Source organism: Acomys minous (genome assembly GCF_964271855.1).
Source record: "Acomys minous genome assembly, chromosome: 15".
Classification (NCBI taxonomy): Eukaryota; Metazoa; Chordata; class Mammalia; order Rodentia; family Muridae; genus Acomys; species Acomys minous.
This window is the reverse complement of record NC_140497.1, coordinates 24,297,216-24,317,628: the sequence shown is the minus strand read 5'-3', so window position 1 is coordinate 24,317,628 and position 20,413 is coordinate 24,297,216. Positions and strand designations below refer to the sequence as shown.

Below are 20,413 nucleotides of genomic sequence, written 5' to 3'. Positions count from 1 at the left end.
GCCTGAGCGCTTCTCTTCTCACAATGAGAAAGAGAAGAAAGACAGAGTCCAGAAAAAGGTATGAGATCCCCTGGAGCTGGAGTTACAGGTGATGAGCTCCAGGAGTCAGCTGGGAACCAAACTCTGCTTCTCTGCAGCATGTGCTTACCCCCCTACCTCTCTGCCCCCCTCTGCTCCCCGTCCTCCCCAAAGACAGTGTTTCTCTGCGTAGCCTTGGCTGTCCTGGACTCACTTTGTACACCAGGCTGTCCTTGAACTCACATCGATCTACCTGAGGCTGCCTCCCAAGTGCTGGGATTAAAGGCGTGCGCCACCATGCCCAGCACAACAGTGCTCTTAACCACTAAGCCATCACTTTCTCCATTCCCTCCGTATCTTTGTTTTGTTTTGTTTTGTTTTGTTTTGTTTTGTTTTTCAAGACAATGTTTCTCTGTGTAGCCTTGGCTGTCCTGGACTCGCTTTGTAGACCAGGCTGGCCTCGAACTCACAGAGATCTGCCTGCCTCTGCCTCCCGAGTGCTGGGATTAAAGGAGAATGTGTTACTCCATATAATAACCAGCATTTGCTGTAGTCAGTTCTGCTAGTTCTGTGTTAGTACTCCATCTTTATGTGTCTTTTCCTGTTGATACATGATAGATCATATGGGGCATCTTTTCACTTATTTATGCTCCATTTGTTGCAACTTGGTGAAGCACTTGGTTCATTTCAACTGTCATCTTGATTGAATTAAGAGGAAGGGGGTGGTCTGAAGAGTCAGCTCAGGAGTTAAGGGCGCTGGCTACTCTTCCAGAGGATCTATATGGGTTCAATTCCCAGCATTTACATATTGACCCTTAGCCAGTTCCAGGGGATCTGATACCCCCTGCCTCCAAGGCATGAATATGGTACACAGATACGCAGTTAAAATATATATACACCTAAGTAAGTTTCATTTTGTTTTGGGTTTTGTTTTGTTTTGTTTTGTTTTTTCTGAGACAGGGTTTCTATGTGTAGCTTTGGCAGTCTGGAACTCACTCTGTATACCAGGCTGGCCTTGAACTCACAGAGATCCACCTGCTTCTGCCTCTCCCTCTTGAGTGCTCCACTGCCTGGTCCACAAAGTAATTCTTAATGAAATTCTTTTTTAAAAAAAGGCAGGCATAGCCGGGTGTGGTGGCGCATGCCTGTAATCCCAGCACTCAGGGAGGCAGAGGCATGTGGATCTCTGTGAGTTCGAGGTCAGCTTGGTCTACAAAGCAAGTCCAGGACAGCCAAGGCTATACAGAGAGGTTACACAGAGAGACCCTGTCTCAAAAAACAACCAAACAAATAAAAAAAGGCAGGCATAGTGGCGCACGCCTTTGATCCCAGCACTTGGGAGGCAGAGGCAGGGGGATCTCTGTGAGTTCCAGGCCAGCCTGGTCTACAACACCCAGGGCTCTTACACAGAGAAACCGTGTCTCAAAAAAGAAAAGAAAACCAAAAACCATTGGAGCATTAGCAAGGCTCAGCTTTGGGGAAATATGAGGATATTTTCAGAGACATGTAACTAAACAGGGATCCTCAACTTACATGTGAGCTGTGCCATCCTGTGAGGTGGATCCCAGACTGAATAAAAAGGGAAAACAGAGCCAGGCAAGGTGGCGCACACCTGTAATCTCAATACTCAAGAGGCAGAGGCAGGCAGATCTCTGTGAGTTCGAGGCCAGTCTGGTCGACAAAGCGAATCCAGGACAACCAAGGCTACACAGAGGAGCCCTGTCTTGGGGGTGGGGTGGGGTGGGGTGAGAACACTATTGCTCCCATCATCAAAATATGATTTGTTTTTGGTTTTGTTTTTCTGGATGACAACATGGTTCAGCGGGTAAAGGTTTTGGCATCGTAAGTCTGGAGACCTGAGTTCAATTTTTGGAACCCACTTAAAAGTAGATAGAAAAAACTGACTCCACAAAGTTGTCTTTTGACCACAAATGTTTGCTATGCCCCACCCCAAACATGGCAAATACTTGCACACACATATTAATAATAAATTAATAAAATGATAAAGGAATTTGTTTATATACACACACACACACTTTTTCATAGGCAAAGACTCTTTTCTTATCCCTGTGCTCAACTTGGTTCAGACCTATGTGTGAAGATGAGCCAATGTGTCCCCACTGGAAGGTGGCATTTGTGTGTGCTGGGGCATGGTGAAATGTGGAGGACACAAGAGGAAAGCAGGTAGGTAGAGAGCTCTAGTCAGCTCACAGCTATTGCCCCTGAGGGAGATGGCAGAGTGGAAGGTGAGAGATTGAGTCAGCATCACCGCGGCCCGGCCAACAATGCTCCCTGTGTCCTGACACACGGCTGCTGGCACAGTTAGAAGGAGAAACTCAAGGTGGAAGGGAGTTTGGGTGCTTTTCAGGAGTGGAGCCAGAAAAAAGAGCAAAGAGAGCCCAGGTTCAGGGTTGGTTTGTACTAAAGTATCAGGGCCAAACTCACTCAACACAGGCTGAGAATCCAGCAGGTCTGCCGGACAGGGCCCACAGTGGCTGTCGGAGACTCACCAACTTACTTCTCAGTCCTTTCCCTTTCCCACCCATGGCCCTCAAGTATTTAACTTCCTGCTCAAGCAGCTGCCCCGTTGTTTGGAAGTGAGTCATGATGACTGTTACACACTTACCCCAGTGACGGGCTGAGAACTGCTGAAACTACAGCCTTAGTGTGTGCCTGGCCATGGATAACAACTCCGCTGTCTTTTAATCAATGCTCAAATATCAAATCGATGCTCTTTGAATGAGGAAATTAATGTAAAGGTAGGGGAAAAATTAAGTGAATGAAGAAGAAGAAGAAGAAGAAGAAGAAGAAGAAGAAGAAGAAGAAGAAGAAGAAGAAGAAGAAATGAATCTATATAGGACTGACCTTCATGTGATGTGGCTCCTGGAAATCAAGATGAAGCTTTACTTTTGATAGTTGCAGCCTTTGCTGATACATTTGCAGAAGCCCATGAAAGTGAAAGTCAACTCCTTTAATAATACATAGCCCTGGTGTGGCGGCGCACGCCTTTAATCCCGGGAGGCACTCGAGAGGCAGAGACAGGCAGATCTCTGTGAGTTCGAGGCCAGCCTGGTCTACAAAATAAGTCCAAGACCACCAAGGCTACACAGAGAAACCCTGTCTCAAAAAACCAAAACCAACAATACACAGGACAGAGACAAGGTTGCCAGGAAACTGAGGAAAGCGTGACATTAGCCAGCCCCGTTAGATGTGTTCAGCCAATGTTACTAACCCTCTTAATGATTAATTTCCTAGTTAATAATTGTCATAACAGACAACCTGAAAATTGAAATGTCAAACGTTTCCTCATTTTAGAGTCTCTGGGTCCGGCAATAGTCAACACATGGAATATAGAAATAGCAGCAGTGGACTATTTTCAGCTTTCCAAAGTATTTAAATACATTCATATAAGATACATTTGGATAAAATGTCTTTGGTTACCTGCAGAGAAGTGAGGGCAGTTAAGACAGAGTATTGAAAGCTCTGAATGTCTGGGTAATGGAATTGGTTAGCTTTTCATTTCTGTGGCCAGAATACCCGAGAAAATACTTTAACATCAGAAAAATCTGTTTTGGCTCCCGGTTCAGAGGGCTCAAGCCCATGATTGGTTACCTCTACACACTGGGGGCGAGCACCATGGCGGCACCATGGAGGAGGTGTCACTCCTTAGGACCAGAAGCAGAGGGACAAGAGTGGCCTGGGGACCAGGTATAACCTTCAAAGGTATATCTCTCCCCTTGACCTACTTCCTTCAGTGAGGTCTCCCCACCCCGCTCTCCAGAGACCACTGATACAGCAGTCCCAGCTGGGCACCAGCATTCAAAGAATAAGCCTATTTATTGGGCTTCAAGCCTCTTGGGGCAAGTTACCCCACTGATGACTGGGGAGATTCAGTTCCTGGCTGGAGCTATAGGGATTTTTGCTTTGTTATTTCTGCATCAAGTACAGAGAAATCCAGTTAGCCCATAGCCTAGAATGCTGCTGGTCCTTCAAGTCCTGTCTGGCCATAAAATTAAACAAGAAATCATCAACTAACAGAGTAGTCCAGAAACACATTTGAGGAACCCAGCCAGGTCCAAGGCCTGACCCCAGTGACTTCTGCATGGCCTCTGATATTTAGTCCAAAACACTGAGAAAGGTCGCACATGCCAGGACTGGTTTTCCTAAGAGCTAAGGAAGTGGAACACAGGGTACAGCCCGACTAGCCCCGGTGTTCCGCTATCTGTCACTGCATAAGAACGCAGCCAATTAAAACAACACTCTATCATTTTGTGGGTCAGGAATTTGGAGACTCTCAGACAATTTCTCAGCTGTGTGGAATCCACCCGAATGGGGCGATGGCGTTCTGCAGACAGGTGGCCTGTTCTGGTGGGTCTAGTATGGGTTGCTGCCCATGACTACACTCATGTGGCTCATAATAGTCAGGCTTTGTATCTGCTGGCTTAGGGCCCCTGTACCCCAAGTGTGGGACCAGGGAGCTGTGTGCCCTGAGGAACCAACCCAGAGCATGAGTGAGGTCCAGGCATGTCCAAGCCCTGAAAATCTCATCTTGAAACCGGCAGGAGTAGAACCCCGTTCTCTCCCTGCCCTGGGTGTGCATATTCCGGTCCACGCAGCCTTTAGCCCCCCCACCTCTGCCACCCTTGAGGTAGTCACATAGCCTGACTGTCTGGTTAAACTTCCTCTCTCCCTATAAGGTCATGTCCAGCAAGTCCCTGGAATTCCTCTTCCTGCAAATAAGGTATTTCAGGAACCTTGGAGCTAGCTGGGAGTGCACACTCACCCTAAAAGCCTCTACCCACTCCCCAAAGGTTTGAATAGCCTTTGTTCCCCCAATTAAACGAGTTGCCTTACACCTTGCATGGTGGCGCATACCTTTAATCCTAGCACTCAGGAGGCTCTGTGAGTTCAAGGCTAGCCTGGTCTACAAAGTGAGTCTAGGACAGCCAAGGCTACAGAGTAACCCTATCTCAAAAAACAAACAAAAAACAAAAAACAAAAAAACCCAAAACAGCAATAACAACAAAAAAGAAAACTGGAGCTGGGCGGTAGTGGCACATGCCTTTAAGCCCAGCACTTGGGAGGCAGCGGCAGGCGGATCTCTTGTGAATTCCAGGCCAGCTTAGTCGACAGAGCAAGTTCCAGGACAGCCAGCCAGAACTGTTATATAAAGAAACCCTGCCTAAAAAAAAAAAGAAAGAAAGAAAGCTGGGCCTAACATACATAGCCCTTCCCCTGACATACATCACAAAATAAACTAAATGGAAAGAGAAATAAAGAATGAAAATTATCTGAGTGTGACAGTGCACACCTGTTACTCTAGCACTGGAGAGGCAGAACCAGAAGAGTTGCCACAAGTTCGAGACTGGTACCCTGTGGCTTGAATAAGAATGGCCCGCAAGCCAGGTGCTACACGCACGCCTTTAATCCCAGCACTCAGGAGGGAGGAAGAGGCAGGCAGATCTCTGTGAGTTCAAGGCCAGCTTGGTCTACAAAGCAAGTCTAGCACGGCCAGAGCTCTTACACAAAGAAAGCCTGTCTCAGAAAGAAAAAAAAAACAGAGAGAGGGAGAATGGCTCCCTTACGCTTGTATATGTGAACATTTCATCACCAGGGAGAAAATTAGGACGTGTGGCTGTGTTGGAGGAAGTTTGGGGTGCGGGGTACAGAACTGAGGTTTCAAGGGCCCAAGCCAGATCTGGTAACCCTCTCTTCCTGCTTCCTGAGGATCTCGGGGTAGAACTCTTGGCTATTTGTCCAGCAACACCGTGCTGTCTCCACACCGCCATCCTCTCACCGTGATGATAAGGGACTAAACCTCTGAAACCGTAAGCCAGCCCCCCCAGTTAAATGGTTTCTTTTGTAAGAGTTGCCGTGGCCATTGTGTCTCTTCACAGCAACAGAACACTAAGACAAGCAGCTTGGGCTCCAAACACACACACGCACGCGCGCGCGCACACACACACACACACACACACACACACACACACACAAAGCACACACACACACACAAAGCACACATGCGCATTCAAGCAAAAAATATATTTGATCCAGCAGTTCTGTATGCTGGGAAATACAATGTCTGATTTACATCACAGCAAAGGTATCATGTGGCAATAGAGAACAAGCATGCTTGCCGAGAATTGAGAGAGAGAGAGAGAGAGAGAGAGAGAGAGAGAGAGAGAGAGAGAGAGGCCTTCAGGGGTGGTGGTTTCCCTGACACTCCCCCCTCACAGTCAGATAGCTGGGGTGAGAGTAGGAGCCTGGCAAAGGAGTACTTGCGTGAGACCTCAAAGAAAGCAGAGGCCTGGCTTTCCCTGTTTAACTACAGCCTCTCAGGGCCTGTATCTGAAAAGTCTCCAGCCCGCCTGGAGACCAGTATGGTGACATATGAAGAGAGCTACGAAGTGACTCAGATCCTTTGACCCCCCCCACACACCCCCGACCCCCACTTCTGAAATATATCCTCAGGGAAAATATGTAAAAGAGAAACGAGAACAAATAAAACAAAGATCCTTACCCTAACACCATTCTTAACAGTGGAAAAATGGGATGGGAACCAATGCCCAAAATTGGGCAAAGGTTGCACACGCTGTGGCTTTCTGAGACAATGGAATGCTATGTTGCTATTAACAGAAATTGCGTTTCTAGATTTGCTGATACACTGGAGTGCACATGTAAGATAATGTTGAGGGGAAAAAGAGAAGCACGCAACAGGACTATCCACGCCCTACTACAAATATAAATCACTCTGCTTGCCTCCTGATAAGAATCAGAAGTAAGTAGAGTCTGTCCAAGCTCTGGTATTCTAAATTTATAGCTTTTTTTTTTTCCATTTTAAAGTTCACAGTATCATCAAAACACTAAATTTTGGTTTGGAGCTAGAATGGTTTAAAAAAAGATCTGCTCCCCCCAGCCCCCACCCCTTACTCCTGCTGAGGAGAGGGGGTTTCCCAGTCCATAGGCTCAGGGGCTATTTTGCAATCAGTCTATAGCAATTGTTCTCAACCTTCCCAATGCTGTGACCGTTTAATACAGCTCCTCATGTTGTGGTGACCCCCAACCATAAAGTTATTTTGTTGCTATTTTATAATTGTATGCAGGATCTCTGATACGTGACACCCCCCCCCATTATGCCCCCCCCAAAGGAGTTGCAACCCACAGGTTGAGAACCATAGGTCTATAAGAACAGCCAGTTACAGCTGGAGCCATGGCTCAGAGAACACGGGTTTAGTTCCTGGTTACCTCCTGTAACTCCAGCTCTGTGGAGGCATCCAACGCTTTCTTCTGGTCTCCCCCAGGTACTGCACAAACATGCAGACATACAATAATTTAAATTAAAAAAAAAAAGAGCCACTAATTCCATGCATGGGTCCTTCACAACATCACACAAAACAGCAAGAAGTCACTTGGTCCTATTTACTAGGCTGCACCTTAGGAATTACATACTAGGCTATGGAAAGGCCCTGTCTGAAATAACAACAACAACAACACATCTGGTCTAAGTAGAGAGACTCTATCTCAAAAAGACTAATAAATGGGGTGGGAGTGATGGCTCAGTAATTAAGTATATTGGCTCACCTTCCAGAAGACCCTGGTTCAATTCTCAGCACCTACATGGTAGATCACAACTGTCTGTAACTCCTGTTCCAGGAGATCTGACACTCTCTCTCTCTCTCTCTCTCTCTCTCTCTCTCTCTCTCTCTCTCTCTCTCTTTAAAGATTTATTTATTAATATGTATACAGTTCTCTACTTGCACGCCAGAAGAGGGCACCAGATCACATTATAGATGGCTGCGAGCCACCATGTGGTTGCTGGGAATTGAACTCAGAACCTCTGGAAAAGCAGGTAGTGCCCTTAACCTCTGAGCCATCTCTCCAGCGCCCCCCCCCCCTCTCTCTTTTAAGATGTATTTATTACGTTGGGCATGGTGGCACATGCCTTTAATCCCAGCACTCGGGAGGCAGAGGCAGGTGGATTGCTGTGAGTTTGAGGCCAGCCTGGTCTACAAAGTGAGTCCAGGACAGCCAAGGCTAACACAGAGAGACCTTGTCTCAAAACAACAACAACAACAACAACAAAAACCAAAAAAGTATTTATTACATATACAGTGTTCTGCTTGCATGTACACCTGCACACCACAAGGCACCAGATCTCATTATAGATGGCTGTGAGCCACCATGTGGGTGCTGGGAATTGAACTCAGGCCTCTGGAAGAGCAGACAGTGCTCTTAACCACTGAGCCATCTCTCCAGCCCAAGATCTGACACTCTCACACAGACATACATGCAGTCAAAACACCAATGCATATGAAATAATAATAATAATAATAATAATAATAATAATGCCCAGGTGTATGTAATAATTTATTATTATTATTCACATCTAGGTAATACACTCAAAGTAGAGTTTATTTCAGTCTTTTAGAAACAAAAGTCTATGTTGTGGCTAAAGACTATGGGCTTTTGTTGTTACTGTTTTTTCTGAGACAGGATTTCTCTGTGTAGCCTTCGATGTCCTGGACCCACTTTGTCGACCAGGCTGGCCTTGAACTCACAGATAGTGGCCTCCCTCTGCCTCCCAAGGGCTGGGATTAAAGGCGAGCGCCACCATGCCCACCCGGCGTTAATGAAATATTTATTAAAATTTACTACAAGCCAATTAAGCACCATGTGCTAGGCATTGGGGACGTAGTAAGAAGGCAGGTGAAGAGGAAGAGGCGAGAAACCAGCAAAAGGTTCCTGAGTTAAGTGGAGCTAAGCGTAGCATCACGAATAAGAAAACAAATGTCAAATTACAAATCACGACCCAGGCAAGGAGGTAGACAGCACCGCGTGTGACAGGAAGGACAAGAAGAGGAGGTGGCTGCTTCAGATAAGATGCCTCAACCAGAGCTCTCAGACATGCTATCTACCCCAACGCCTGAAGTCACAGGAGAGACAAATGGCACAGTGCCAGACACAAAGCAGAACACCCAAGCCTCCTAAGTCAGCGGGCAGACTGACACTCTTCTCTCAGATGTCCTTGAAGCCACTCACGTCTGTTGACGACACCCTCACCAGAGCCTCGTGCACTATTTTAAGTATGTGATACAGACGGCCGACTCTAAGAACAGCGATTCGAGGGAGCTTCCTTCGGTGTAGCATGCTCCGCATAACCTTTTTGGCAAGCGGGACAGGTGATGCAAAGATAAGGCTGCTGCGGTGCTAGAGGCAGGCTACCCACGGGGTCCCGCCGACGCTGAGCCCTCCTGTGTGAGCAGTCACCGCTGCCCACACCAGAAAAAAAAAAAAAACAAAACCGTTCGGTCTGCTCTGAAGTTGTTCAAATTCCCAGCAAGGACACCTGCCTCTTGTCCCAGGGAAGCCTGTGCAGTGATTCATCTGGCAGTCCCATCCCCACCAAATACACGGATGCAGGGCAGGGTGAGCGGATTTAGGATGCGCTGTCATCTGGGGATCCCACTCTGCTCATCAGGTCTGGCTAACGGCCACCAGGAATCCCGTGAAGAGCTTTGCCAGGAGAGGGAGGCAGAGGAGTGGCTGTGGTCTCTAAGTGAATCCAGACAGAGCAGCAGGTGAGAGGGTGGCTGCTCAGGAGAGGGGCCTGGTGCGCAAATATACTTAACCCTTAGAAGCCTGGAATTTAAAATGTTGTGTCTCTGTTGTTTAATTCTGCTTGTTTTTTGTTTTGTTTTGTTTTGTTTTTTGGGGGTGTGTGTGTGTTTGTTTTTTCCAGACAGGGTTTTTCTGTGTAGCTTTGCCTGTCCTAGACTCACTTTGTAGACCAGGCTGGCCTCGAAATCACAGTGATCTGCCTGCCTCTGCTTCCCAAGTGCTAGGATTAAAGGCATGAGCCACCAACGCCCGGCCTCTCTTGCTTTTTATAAGCACTTGGATGATAAGAAAGCTTGAAGAAGGAAGAGGCAGAGGCAAGCGGATCACTGTGAGTTCGAGGCCAGCTTCATCTACAAAGCGAGTCTAGGACAGCCAAGGCTACTCAGAAAAACCCTGTCTCAAAAAAAAAAAAAAAAAAAAAAAAAAAAAAAAAAAGAAAGAAAGAAAAAGAAAAGAAAACTTGAAGAGGGACCACACAGGACATACCTCAGATAAAAACTAGGAACTTTAAATCACCTTTGAACTCCAGTGTGTCCCTCAGTCTAGGGTCTTGGGGAAGGCCAATAATAGTGGAAGCTCTGGAGGGGTGGTAAACATTCTCCTCAGTTCTGAAAATTCTGTGAAAAACAGCAGAAAGGAAAGTCCCTTGAGTTTGTTTACAGAGAGATAAGCCTGAGGCCAGCTTTTTAAAAAATCATTAAAACACCAAACAGCAAATATGGAAAAAAGTGTATTTCTCATGGAAAAGAACTAGAAGAGACCCTGTTAACAGAGAAGCCCTGTCAAGTATTTTGTTTTGTTTTGTTTGTTGTTATTTTGTTTTTCAAGACAGGGTTTCTCTGTGTAGCCTTGGCTAGCCTAGACTCACTTTGTAGACCAGGCTGGCCTCCAACTCACAGAGATCTGCCTGTCTCTGCCTCCCTGAGTGCTGGGATTACAGGACTGTGCCACCATGCCAGGCTGTGTCAGGTTTGTTTGTTTGTTTTTCCTTAAATTTGAGATTTACTTATTTTATTTCGTGTGTGTGTGTGTGTGTGTGTGTCTATACCACATGCATGCCTGGCATCCAGAGAAGCCAAGAAGACACCATTGGATCCCCTGGAACTGGAGTGACAGTTTTGAGCTACCATGTGGATGCTGGGAACTGAACCCATGTCCCCTGCAAGAGCACCCAGTACGCTTAACCATTAAACCATCTCTCCAGCCTCCAGCACTTTAAAGAACTTCAAATCAACATGGCATGGCATCAGATTTGGCTATATAAATGTAACTCAAGTCATTGCCAATAATTGTTTGCAAACTTAAAAGTTGGTAGCAACTAAGTGTGTCAGAGTTCAAGAGGGAAGGAAGGATGTGATGCAGGAAATGCTTGTTTGACTTTATTCTCCAGTGAAACCCCAAGATTGATGGGTAGCAGATGATAATAGTTAAAAAAAGAAAAAAGAACACGGAGAAACCTTGTCTTGAAAAAAAACAAACAAACAAACAACAACAACAACAACAAAAAAGGCAAAAAAGATAGGACCAAAATAACTTCAATTAAAAGTTTGAGTTGTTTTGTTTGTTTGGGGGGTTATTTTGGTTTTTCAAGATAGGATTTCTCTGTGTAGCCCTGGCCATCCTGGAACTCACTCTATAAACCAGGCTGGCCTCAAGCTCAAAGAGATCCACCTGCCTCTGCCTCCCAAGTGCTGCGATTAAAGGTGTATGCCACCACTGCCCAGCTTATTAAAATATTTTTATATGATTGATTGAAATAACGCAAAACAACAGCCAGGTGTGGTGGCGCACACCTTTAATCCCACCACTCGGAGGCAGAAGCAGGTGGATTGCTGTGAGTTCGAGGCCAGCCTGGTCTACAAAGTGAGTCCAGGACAGCCAGGGCTACTACACAGAGAAACCCTGTCTTGAAAAAAAAAAAACCCACAAAACAGAAAGAGCCTATGGACCATGGTTTTTGACATTATTAAGATCTCTCATAGCCTGTCACCTTTGGAGGGAGCTCAGCCAGTGTACGTGGTTGACCTATTATGAGCCCACAGGGTGAGCACTGGCCCTGAGTCCAGGCCAGTGCAGTAGTTTTGCCAATTCCCAAATGGAAATATGGGGAAATGGTTTTGCAGTGTGTCCTATGATGTGAGGGACAACTGATGCTTGAGAAAAAGCCACACGCACACACACAGACACAGACACTCCCCTCTCCACCTGCTGTAGGGGTGGGCTCTGAGGTTCAGTTTCCTTCCCCTGGTCTTAGTAAGTTAAAAAGACCCAGAGGAGCCTTTGTGAGCATTTAGCTGTGCAGAAGAAATGAAATCGCCCCAGAGACAGTGTCAGTGAGGTTGATTTTTTCTGGTTTCAGAAAGTGCATGCATTCATAGAAAACGTCTGTAATCCTAGCACTTGGGAGGCAGAGGCAAGTGGATCTCTGTGAGTTCAAGGCCAACCTGGTCTACAAAGTGAGTCCAGAATAGTCAAGACTACACAAGAGAAATTCTGTCTTGAACCCGGCCCCCCCCCCACCCCCCACCCCCGGCCAAATGTGTGTGTATATACACACAGATGTGTATCAAAAAATGACCCACATATATCACTGAGTCTGTGAAGAAATATGCACAAAATTAGCTGGGTGGTGGTAGCACACACCTTTAATGCCAGAACTCCCAGCATTTGGGAGGTAGAAGTAGGTAGATTTCTGAGTTTGAGGCCAGCCTAGTCTACAGAGCAAGTTCCAGGAACCTTGTCTTGAAAACTAAAAATGAATGAATGAATGAGAAAAAAATCCACAAACTTGTTTTTCTTTAAGTAAAGCCCAATTTCTCGTCTAGCATGGCATACAGCACATGGCAGAGTTACTAAAGCGAAGTCATCTTAGTGAAGGGTGGAATCCACCTACCTTTCATTCTAACCAAGAAAAGGGATCATCTTCACCATTTCTAAAACAATCAAAAGAGCCAAATGGACTTTTAGGGAGTTTTCCAAAAGCAAAATAGAGAAATGAGCCGATGTTAAACCTGGGGGAATTTGGGTACCTGAACTAATTTTATCCAAAGACATAAAGCATTAGTGTAGCAAAAAATCACAATACGAGCAGAAGCAGGTGAGTTCAAGGCTAGCCTGGTCTACATAGTGAGTTCCAAGCAGCCAGAGCTATTAGTGAGACCCTGTGTCAAAATCAACAACAGAATCAAATTACAATGAGCTCTTTGGGTTCAGCAGGGCTACTGAAACAGGTGAGCAGTGTGTTTGTTATGGCGTAAGTTATATCGCTGTGTTCACATGGATACTTGCGTGAGGCCAGTGTTGAGGTATGCTAAGTGTGAAACCTTGAGGGCCTGTGGTTTTCCCTTGTTGAAAGCCATCCTCAGAGGTTTTGCTGTCTCTGGCCTTCCTCTGTTAGCTTTACACTAAGCAGAGCGGCCCAGTTAAGGGGATAGTTGAAATACTTTGTTTTGAATGTGAAAGACCCTGAATAAATTAACCCCTGTTGACGCTTAATGTCTCCAAGGGTCAGGTTGGAGGGGCTGGCAGTGAGGTTTAAGAAGATACAAAGACCCCTCCCCCGCTCCCCCACCTCCCGCCATCTCATTTCCTACCATGCGATTCTTGTTGTTAAGTTTCAGCATTTGATTCTGAGACCAGATCTCACTATACAGCCCTGGCTGCCTGAGACTCTGTATGTAGACCAGGCTGGCCTCCAGCTCACCAAGATCTACCTGGCTCTGCTTGTATTTTGATTTTTGACTAGTGACTGATCTAAATCTATATTCCTGCCTACAGGGCTGTGTTGTCTTCAGAAGTGTGTCTTCCTGGGGTTCTTTCCTGTTTGTTTTTATTTTTGTTTGGTTTTTCGAGACAGAGTTTCTCTGTGTAGCCTTGGTTGTCCTAGACACGATTTGTAGACTAGGCTGGCCCCGAACTCAGAGATCCGCCTGCCTCTGCCTCCCGAGTTCTGGGATTAAAGGTGTGCTCCACCATGCTTGGCTTTCTGGGGTTCTTCGCTGATGCCCCACAAACCTACCACTTTCAATCCCCGCCCACCCCTACCACCAGTTAGTCCTCTGATTTAAAGTGTTAAAGTTAGATTTAACATGTGTCCTCTGCACTGTTTAAAAGAGTTCTGCTAGCAAAATAGTACCCAAAACAGTTAAGACAGGGATGAGGCAGAGAGCAGGGAGCCAGGCTCACTGTAAGGCCTGATTTTACTTGTAGAAGGGCTAGTTTTGAAAAAGACACATAAACTCACTATTGGATTTTTTAAAAAACAAATGATTTTTTATTTATGGATGTTATACCTGTATAAAATCACTGAGAATAACTTCAGCTGGGTGTGGTGGTGGTGCATGCCTTCAATCCCAGCACTTGGGAAGCAGAGGCAGGGGGTTTGCTGTGAGTTTGAGGCCAGCCTGGTCTACAAAGTGAGTCCAGGACAGGCAAGACTACACAGAGAAACCTGGTCTCGAAAAACCTAAAGAGAGAGAGACAGAGAGAGAGAGAGAGAGAGAGAGAGAGAGAGAGAGAGAGAGAGAGATTGAGAGAAGATGACTTCAAACTCCCCACTTCTGTTCCATTATACTCAGAAACTATATATTTTGCTGGAGTCCAGTTTCAAATGTGCAAACCTGCCTATGTATCTCCATTTTCAAAAAACCCTTTGATTGGTTATTATACAAACAAGCAAGATAGATATTCTTTCTCAAATTCAAAATCAAGGAAGAGAAGGAGGGAGAGAAGAAAGAAAAAGAACCATAAGACTCATATTTTCTGTAAATCAAGCCATGGACACAGGAAGACCTCCTCCTCCTCCTCCTCATATTAGATGGGATCTCAGAACATCATCCAGGCTAGTCTCAAACTTCTGGGATAAATAATCCCTCTACCTCAGGCTTCCAAGTGCCTGGGACTACAATACTGCCCAGCCTTGCTTAGAAGAAAATTGGGTGAAAGGCTGGAAGAAAAGCAGGAGTCGGTGTTCATGTTCCACGCTGCAAACATAGACAACCACAGCGAAGAATGAGATCCGGCGGAGAATAGTTCATCACTTGGAAAGTGCTGAGACAGCGTGTGTGGCTGGACCAGGCGCAGGACAGGCTAAAGAGAGAGAGAGGCAGACAAGGGTCAAGGCCAGAACGATAGTGTGGCAACTCCCATCTTGGAGAACTAGAAATCTTAGCAGGGTTGTGGCAGGCACGGAGATGTCTACCTGGCAGGTGAGTGAGCGAGCAAGAGCGAGAGTGGAGATGGGGATGAGGGATGGCCTGCCCAGGAGTGGTGCCCAAGGCCCCCAGGGATTCAGGGAGTGTCTAGAGGCGTTGTCATAGTTACCATCATCTCTCAATATGACACAAACCTAGAGTCACCTGGGAAGAGGAGAAAAATCGACTGAAGAATTGCTCAAATCAGATTGGCCTTTAAGCATTCTGGTGAGGTGTTTTTTTTTTTTTTTTTAAACTGCTAACTGATGTAGGAGGGTCCAGCCCACTGTGGGTGGTGATATCCCCTACACCACACCCAAGTGGACCTAAGCTTGTTTTAGAAAGCCAGAGAAGGGAAGCTAGTAAACATCGCTCCCCCACAGCCTCTGCTTCAGCTTCTGCCCCCAGGCTTCTGCTTTGGACTCTTCCCATGATAAAGGACTATAAGCTGAAATAAACCCCTTTCTCTCTAAGTTGCTTTTGGCTGTGGTGTTTATCACCACAACAGAGAGCCAATGAGGACAGGTACCATTCAGGAGGACACGCTTCTGGAGTTCCACAGTGCGACTCCTTCCAGTGCCTTCCCTGTTGTGGAGTCTGTGGTTCAGGAGCATCTTCGTCTGCCTTTCCTGCCATTTTTTTTTTTTAATTCTGGCTCAGACACTCCCAACTAGTAGAGATGCATCCAACTCACCTTGCATGACACACAGTGCAATAACACTGGGAAGCGGGATCTCACTGTGCAAAAGGCATTATCCAAGCTTGAGTTCAGCTTGACCTGCATTTCAGTATGAAAAGGTCTGGCTCCGGGCCTCAGAGCAGGCCATTGAGGGAGAGTGGGGAGGCAAGGCCTCACTGTGGTACCTGCTTTAAGGCCGGAAGCCCAGTGAAGGGGCTGGGAAGTGGTTGTTAAGTCTCTAACCTGGGAGAAATGGCTGAAGTATGCAGTAATGCATCAAAGCAGACCTGACTGCCAGGATCTCCCAGCATTCCTCAGCTCCTACCTGTTACAGGGCCCTCTTGCCTGGCATAAGCCCACACCTACCCTAAACTTCTTCAGCCCAGGAGCTGGGATGCCAGCTTCCCTCTCCCCTCAATAATCCAAACATTCTGGTTACCTGTTCCTTTAGCCTACTCTGTTGGCCGGTCTCTCAGCCTATACGCTGCCACTCTTGGTCACCAGCTGCTCTTTCTTCTGTCCCCCTCACATGGCTCAGGAGGTCATGTCCACTCTGGACTCTCACAGTTGTCCCTGCCTCTGGCCCTGCTCTCCCTTTTATATACAGTGAACTTTTTCCTCCATAGCCAGGAGTAGTCATATCCTTTCCTTTTCTTTCTTTTCTTTCTTTCTTTCTTTCTTTCTTTTTTCTTTCAGTGGTGAGATCCAGGTGGGAGGCAAACAGGCCACCTTAGAAAAGGAGAGCAGGGATTTCATGCGTACAGGGACCTGACTGGTGTCACCCTGGGTACCTTTCCCCAGCCCTCACCTTCCCACTTACACCTCCTCATCCACACAGAAGCTGGCCCTGCATCTCGTTTCTTGGTTTGGCAGGCTTGGGAGCATGTCTGGGGACATGGGCCTGTCTGTGTGCCTTAGCCTGTTCTGTGGTAGCAGACTGACAATTTACAGGGAACAGACACGTACTGGCTCACAGCTCTGGAGTTGGGGAGTCCTAGACCAGACATGATTGGTTATATGCTCAGGACACGCCCCCCCACACACCATATCATAACAAGGTGATATAAATGAACGGGTAAGAGATGGTAATAGTAGCAATGGCAGCTTCGGTGCACTCACTAGGGAGAGTCGTACCTGCTAAAGGTGGCTCATCTCAGAAGCATTACGGTAGCAATTACACTTCAACTTTAAGTTCAAATGAATTCCAGTTGGAGACACAGTAAACATTGAAACCACCACATCAGCCGGTCAGCCGGGCACGGCAGTGCATGCCTTTAATCCCAGCACTCCGGAGGCAGAGGCAGGAGGATGTCTGTGAGTTCGAGGCCAGTCTAGTAGTCTACAAAGGGAGTCCAGGACAGCCAAGGCTACACAGAGAAACCCTGTCTTGAAAAACCAAAAAAAAGAAAAAGAAAAAGAAAAGGAAAGGAAAGAAACCACCACACCATGTATAACTTAGTGTCTTTCTTTACCGTGTACAAAGAACCAAATAGAAAGTACCTAAAAGCCTAGGATGTGTCAGTAGTCACCTCTCATGCTCAGTGTTAGGACCCTAGAGAGAATGGCCCAGTCTTCCTAACACCTGGCTCACGCTATGTAGTTCTGGCTGTCCTAGAACTCACCACGTAGCTCGGACTTCCCAGGCCTACCTCTTCCTCCCAGGTACTGGGGTTAAAGACCCACTCCACCCACCTACCTAGGTCTGAATTTGAGGGATGTCCACTAGACACCCCCAATTCAAGATGGTTTATTACAGCACAAGAGGTTCTCTCTCCCTCACCTTGTTCGTCATTTCCCCAGGAAGTCTCCTTGCCCACCCCTACCTGCCCACTCCCCTCCCCCTCCCCACACATATCCTCTCTTAATCTCCCCCCCCCCTCAAACTACTGCTATTTGTGTCCCTCATCCTTCGCAGCCAGGCACCTTCTGCTTCCCTCACACATATTAGCATCTTCTGTCTTCTAAAGTGTTCTCTAAGGAAAAAAATCGTGTCTCGGTTTGATGCTGGAGCTGGCTCTAGAATCTGTGCACTCTTTGCTGCAGGCAGGCCCTACCTAATGTGTCTTCCAAACAGACCGGCTCGCGTTACGGCCTGTCTGCATCCTTTGCACTGGCCTGTTACCTGCACGGCTCTCACTACCACACCTCCACGTCCTCCTCCATGAAGTGCTGCAGGATGGAGTGGTTGTGGCTGTGACTGGCCTGAGTGTGCTGTCATTAGCAAGCAAAGCAGTATAAGTTCTCAAGTGAACGCTGCTCACCTTTGGGTGCGTACGCAGCTTTGGTTATAGTTCCTTCTTACTGCATACAACTAGAGCCAGCTGTTGATGTTTCTAGAAAAGGGTTCACGTTGCCAAGCACACTGGTAAAGAAAATGTTCCGGCAATAAAAGGACACAAAATCTTAGTCTTTCCATGGCTCTACCCTGTAAAAACACAGTCACTGTTTCATTCCCACGCATCAGGGAAATACAGCTTCCTGCCATCGCCACCAACACAACTACATATGAGAGAAAAAAAAAAAGAAAGAAATGAAATGAAATGAAGCAATGAATATAATAAAAATGAATCTTTTTTTAAAGAAAGAAGAAGCCGGCATGGTGGTGCATGCCTTTAATCCCAGCACTTGGAAGGCAGAGGCAGGTGGATCGCTGTATGTTCGAGGCCAGCCTGGTCTACAAAGCAAGTCCAGGACAGCCAAGGCTACACAGAGAAACCCTGTCTCAAAGAACCAAAACCCAAACAAACAAAAAGGGAAAAAGGGAAGAAAGGAAGGAACGCAGGAAGGAAGGGCAATTGTCCCTCTGTGAATAAACTGTCACTATGCACATGTTAGGTTCTGGGGAGCATTGGGGTACTGGGCGCTACAACAGCATGGAAGTGTGGTACCGATCCACAGATGGTCGATTCCATCTGGAACAATAAGCCCGTGTGCCTGTGAACATCTGGGAGTGAGGTGAGGTGCGTGCAGTACTGAGCAATACTGGAGAAGGAAGAAATTAAAATTGAGCTGGCCCTCGGTATATTCAATTAAAGATGTACTGGGCATCTCTGAGGAGTGGACCAGATGACACACTAACTGCTAAGGAACATGCAAAGAGCACAAGACATGGCTGTGGTTCCTATGGAGCCTGAATTGGGGGTGCCTGCCAAGGAGGTGGCCAGAGGAGTGTACAACAACTCACATAACTTAGGGTACGATTAAGAAAGAAGTAGAAGGGCTGGAGAGATGGCTCAGTGGTTAAGAGCGCCGCCTGCTCTTCCAGAGGTCCTGAGTTCAATTCCCAGCAACCACATGGTGGCTCACAACCATCTATAATGTGATCTGATACCCTCTTCTGCAGATAAGCACTCATATGCAAGAAATAAAATAAATAAATCTTTAAAACAAACAAAAAAAAAACCCAAAAACAACAACAACAAAAAACCAAAAAAAGAAAGAAAGAAGTAGAGAGGCCAGCTCAGGCACGGGGAGGGAGGCAGAAACTTGTTCGTGGAAGAGATGAGAAGAAGCAAGAATTCACCAATACCCCTGCTCAAAAAAGGGGGGGAAACCTGAAGTGGACATTTCAGGCAGCAAGAACTGTACATGCTGAGTCCTTGAGCTGAGAGTAAACATGGAAATAGAAAAAAAACCTTCGACTGGAGCTGGAGAGGTGTCTTGGTGGGGAAAGGCACTTACACGCGTATTAGCCATGAGGTATTAGCGGAAGAGAACTTACAGAGTAAATATATACCTGGAGGGCAGTTAGGGGGCTGCAACGACGGCTCAGCAGTTAAGTCCTATGGCTAGCATGTCACCAGGGATTGACCCAACCGGGGCATTGGGGGAGTAAAGAAAAGACAAACGCAGACGCATGGACAGGAAGTTAGAGTGGGTGGCCTGGGCCTTCTGATGAAGAGGCCGCAGCACCCTGGGAGCTCAGTGTGTTTCTTATGAACAGTTGAACAGAGAAGCAGTGTTACTGCATAAAACTGAACAAGGAGGCGGGGTTATCGCGGGCAGCTGAACAAGGAGGCAGGATTGATGGTACACAGCTGAGTCAAGGAAGCAGGTTCAGTTAATCTTAGTAGGAACTGTTTTTTGTTGTAGGTGGTGGTGGTGGTGGTTTGGTTTGGTTTGGTTTGGTTTGGTTTTTTGAGACAGGGTTTCTCTGTGTGACCCTGGCTGTCCTGGACTCGCTTTATAGATAAGGCTGGCCTCGAACTCACAGAGATCCACTTGCTTCTGCCTCCTGAGTGCTGGGATTAAAGGCGTGCGTTACCACTGCCCGGCCCTAGGATTGGTTTTTTGAAAGGAGCAATATTCATAAATTTCTATGGGACAGAAAGTTGCGGTGGACATTTTGTGAACACACTGTCAACATTCACACTTGGACCACACCTTAGGATTTTACTGTTATCAAGAGACACCACAACCAAGGCAACTCTTACAAAGGAAAACGTTTAACTGGGGCTGGCTTACAGTCTCAGAGGTTCAGTCCGTTATCATCATGGCAGGAAGCATGGCGGCACGCAGGCAGACAAGGTGCTGGAGGAGCCGAGAGGTCTACATCGTGATCTGCAGGTACCAGGAGGAGACTGTGTGTAGCTTGAGCATCAGAGACCTCCAAGCTCACTCCCACAGTGACACACTTCCTCCAACAAGGCCACGCCTCCTAGTAGCGCCACGCCCTATGAGCCCAACTTTCAAACACATGAGTCTACGGGGCCTAGTCAGACCACCACAGACCAGAATGGAAGTCTTCGTACCCGAGCCCAGCCCAGCCTATTTTCCCATAAGTCTGAGACATTGGTCCTTGACATGGCCATATCTGTGTCAAACAATACACATTCACTCAGAACTTCATACACTCAGGGCTTCCTCTGCTCTCCACGGTTTAGACCACTGACCGCTCCTGCCTACA

The 20,413-nt window shown here is 46.9% G+C and overlaps 1 long non-coding RNA gene across 2 annotated transcripts in view; it reads right to left on the bottom strand.

Annotated features, from left to right (window-relative positions):
• LOC311585309 overlaps positions 1 to 20,029 on the bottom strand; it is a 56,311-nt gene extending 36,282 nt beyond the window's left edge. The window contains exon 1 of one of the 2 annotated variants that reach the window (XR_014775187.1): positions 19,972 to 20,029. This is a non-coding gene — a long non-coding RNA (uncharacterized lncRNA). Of the gene's footprint in view, positions 1 to 10,122; positions 10,144 to 19,971 lie in introns of those variants that run through there. The other variant, XR_014775188.1, reaches the window with a different exon arrangement.
• Between the last annotated feature and the right edge of the window lie 384 nt (positions 20,030 to 20,413).